A 4,411-nucleotide genomic window follows, 5' to 3' on the forward strand; every position below is an offset into this window, starting at 1 on the left:
ATATGGCTTCTAGCCTAATAAGTCAGAGCCTTATCCAGTTCCCATGAAAAGCACCAGGAAAGTTTCCTCCAACACTAACAGGCATAAGATTGGATTGCAGAACAACCACGTAACTTTTGACCAAAAAGTGAAGTTTTTCTAAAGCACTGATAAAAGATGCATGCAGAAGAGCGTGGAAACTCTGACTGGAGCAGTCAAATTGCTAAATACGTTTCAAGCGAGCATAATAATTTTTGGAGACACACTTGTTCTCACTAGTGATGTGTGCTCTGAGGGGAAAATACAAACCAAACTTTTTTTTTAAAGGAAAAAAGCATTTATAATTTCTTTGTTATGGATGTGGAAAAAGACTCCCCCTCTGCTGCTGGGAAAACCAGTTCCCGCTCTATAAGCATTAAAGCACATCCTAATTTTTAGAAAGCATTTGTTAGGCAAAACAGGTTATTTTTTATGAGGCTTTCTTTTTTTGCAGTTGGAGTCTTTCTGTTGATGCCAGCTGCTTTAGTTGTAGGTATGTTCTAGGAGGTGGTGTCTGTCAGTAAGTCCCACGTGGGTGTCCCCTTGGCTGTCTCTCACAGCCGCCCTTCTATAAATCACAGCATATTAAAAAAAAAAGGGGATAACACTGACATGTGAACTAATCCCCACATCAAAGAGAGCAACCCTCCCTCCTCTAAACACCCGCCCCCCTCTTTTGCTGGGAAAAGTCTAATGCCTGGAAGGTGATTTACACAAAACTTCATCCCAGTTGTTAGGAAACTTGCAGTGCCGCTTACTCGCCAACTGCAGAAGAAACCTGGGAATCAGGGTAACCACAATAGCTAGCCTGCGGCTTCCAGCATTTGGCAATTTAGGAGAGAAAAAAGGCAATTGGCTTCTTGCAGCAAACTTGTGTATATGTTGATTGCATGGCAGGATAGGCATGTATATAGACAGATGTAAACGTGACTAGCGATGTGGGTCTGTATGGGCACATACGTATCTGCATGTGTATACAAGTACTTGTACAGGCACAGGAGTACCTGTCCTAACACATACACGAACACACACAGATGCACTCTCTATCTGCTAGGAGCAAAGAGGGCCAACAGGAAATATATATGAAAAACAGAAGGCCATACGGGCATACAACTGTGCATCAGGTGTCCCAGACATGGAGAGGGCTAGTGATCGGTAGCACACGCTCTCTTAAAGTATTCGTTCCTGCCGTAGGCCTGGTTTTGAGCTAATGGTTCAAATGTGAGGAATGTATGGATAAGGGAATGCTTCTATATAAGACAGGATTAAAACACAAACTCACTCCTGCCCTTGCCTTTGCAAATGCTCCCTGTGCACTGACTAAGCACACAAGATACTTCCAAATAATTGACTGTCTCTGGAATGCAGCTTAAGGGAGGAAAAATTACCTCTATCTGCCTAGATAACTCTCTTTTTCCAAATCAGCGCTGAGTCTGTGCCTGTGCCAGGCACAGTCCTTTAGACGTACCAGCAAAGTGTATGTTGCATGGACAAAAACTACACTGGTAGTTCTGTATTTGTAATCAATAAGCAAAAATACACACCCTATGTGAAATCAGCAGTACGGAAGTGCATTTCTGTGAGTATATCGATGCGTGTAAACTAGATAGCTCCACCGGCATCACTGCTGGTTGATTAATCCAGCTGTGCTTGTTGCTCTCCTCTCCTGCCACCCACACAGGTGTGTCCCTCCTCGCCTCCAGGTCACCCCTTGCCCCAGGCCAGAGGGCCATGAACACCTTGTCCACATAAGCCAGCCTCACTGCCAAAATAAGCACACAAAGATCACTCCCAGTGCAAGAGAGTGAACTGGAGTGGGGAGCAGAGCTGGGTTTAAAAAACAGTGTCCTTTTTAGTGGTCGGTTGGTTGCAGCCCAGCTGCGTTCACTGATGCACTTGGGTGTGATTGCACAAGAGCTGAGGGGTGGAAGCAAGTAGCCGGGGGCAGGGAGATGCCAAGGCAGCTCCCTTTGGTGGCAAGTGCTGGCTTAAAGGATTCATGAAAGTACAGCCTGGGGGGAGAGGCCAGGCATGCCAGGAGTCACTCATCTCCCACTCCACTGACGGAGAGGGCTGGACATGCATGCGGTGAAAGGCAGAGACCAAAGCTTATGTTGTTCCAGTTACATGCTCCCTCCCTGCAGATGTGCAACTCTGTGCTTGTCCCTTGCCCTGTGTCAAGTGGAGAGGATGTGAAGGAAACCCCAGCGTGGTTGCACCTTCACCTCCAGTACATGGAAAAACAAACACAGCCATTCTCTTGTTTGTTGATTTAGTGCAGGGTGCTCTTTCCATTACAAAACCATTTCCCTGCAGGCAACAGGCTAAAACCTATTTGCTTATTGTTCTGCAAAAGAAAATGAGGGTTTCAGGATGGGTGCAATCTTCAAGCATCTCTTCTGTTGATGGACAGAGGGATTGAAAGGAGAGAGCCCTCCCAGCTACCCCTCAGCGCCGTGCTTCCTTGTTGTGCATAACTTTTCACGTTTTGTAGCTCAGGAACCACATGCTACATGTATCTCTCTTTCCCTTGAAATACAAATCTTAGTATGGGAGAGCTTTGTGCTTAGAAAGTTAAGCATGTGCTTCGTCACAGGTGTTTATACAGCCATGGCTCTGACCACTGAAAGCTGTATCCAGAGCTGCAATTCGCAGGACCCACACACACACCCCCTCTCTATAAGTTTCAGAGCCAGAACCCCAGACATGAACACTTCTGAACAAGGAGGAGGTTTCCTCCTGCTGCCCAGGTTGATGGCTGCCCCAGCTCTCATTTAAGATGGCGTAAACACCAAGCTGACTTTTTGAAAAGGCACAGCAAAGTTGGACTCTGGGTGTGGGATACAACCTTATTCGAAGCAAACACATACGAAACTTCACAAGTCTCTCCCGGCCTGTTTTTATTTATGAGGTGCACTCGGTGGCAGTTCCTGGTGCTGACTGGGACAAGTCTGGATGAAAACTGCAAGAAAAGCAGCAAAGTTTATCTAGAGCTGGCACCAGTTTTGGTACTTGGCTGAGTTAGCTGTTTCTACAGAGTCCAGAGCTCTTTGTTTGTGCCAACACCACCCCCTCAAAATAATCAAACTACTCTTTAACACCTTTTTTTGTCAGTTAAAATCACCTCTCCGTCAGCCGGTCTTTTAAATGGCAACTGTTCTGGCTGGCCTTTTAGGTGGCTGGCACTTTACTCTCCTCCCAGACCCAAACCAACTGCATTAAAAAGGAATGAATTTACATCGGGGGGGGAGGGGGGGGGGGTACCCCAGACAGTGTCAAAGGAAAAGCAGATCAAAAAGAGCTGCTAGTATTGGATATGTGGGCTGTCCTTTCAGATGCTTTGGGCAATGTCCTTTCAGCACAAGAAAAGCCCAAAAGAATTCGGTTAATCTGTTGTTGAACAGAGTCTGTGATGGGAGACAGGTCTGTCATTGTCTGGGCAGGGAACAGCCTGCCTGTAATGGCTGCGAGCTCCTTTGCCCTTCCCCAGCATTTCGTATCTGTAGCAGCAGCGAGTTCACGGACTCGCACCTTGTAGGCCCTTGCACGTTCTTGGCCCAGCACTGGCCATCTTTCAGCCCTGTGATGCCAGGACCCCTTCCCTCTGGCAGCTTTCTGGAGAGGCAGCAGCACACGGCACGGGCACTGCCGCAGCGCAGCACACCGGAAGGCTGCCACCACCAGCGATCTCTCTCCTTAACTCTCCTGTGCAAGGTGCTTCAGGCAAGCATGGAAATGCCTCGCAGGGCACTGGCGGTGGCCAGCCTGCTGCTGGTGGTGATTTCAAAGAGTTAGGAGGCCAACTTGAACCCTGAAGCAAGAGCTTCAGGATGACTTCCAGTTGTAAGTCTGACTATAGACATATAAGAGCAGCTTGACCCACACTAAGGTGTGAGGCGCCTGTGGCTTCCCACAGACATACTTTCCGCAGCCTCACTGCTCAGCGCGATGGCGCGACTGAATATCAAATGGAAACAGTGAGTAGCCCATAGGCCTGCTAGCCAAGATAGCACAACATCAGAAATAGCTACAGCAGGTTGAGAGGTTAACAGTAGAAATAAGTCTATAGATTGCAGGGAATGTAGGAGTGGTTTAGTTTAGCAAAATGTAGTTACACAAGTTTGAATAAAGTTGAAAGTTAAGGAATAGCGTGTTGCATTGGGCAACCTGCAAGACTGTGAATTGTGAGGACCTCGGATGGATGCAACGTGACAGCTCCCATCAGAGCCATTCCTCCCTTCTCTGAATCAACTGTAGACATTAGTACTAGCAGGGAGGGATTACAGCCACCCGAGCACCATGGCATGTGCAGGGGGTTGGAGTTTTTTGAAGTCTCCCCCCTAATCTTTTTTTCTACATTATGTGCTACTACGAACATAACATCCTGCTTAGG

Source organism: Leptosomus discolor, chromosome 3, assembly GCF_034619465.1.
Source record: "Leptosomus discolor isolate bLepDis1 chromosome 3, bLepDis1.hap2, whole genome shotgun sequence".
NCBI lineage: Eukaryota > Metazoa > Chordata > Aves > Leptosomiformes > Leptosomidae > Leptosomus > Leptosomus discolor.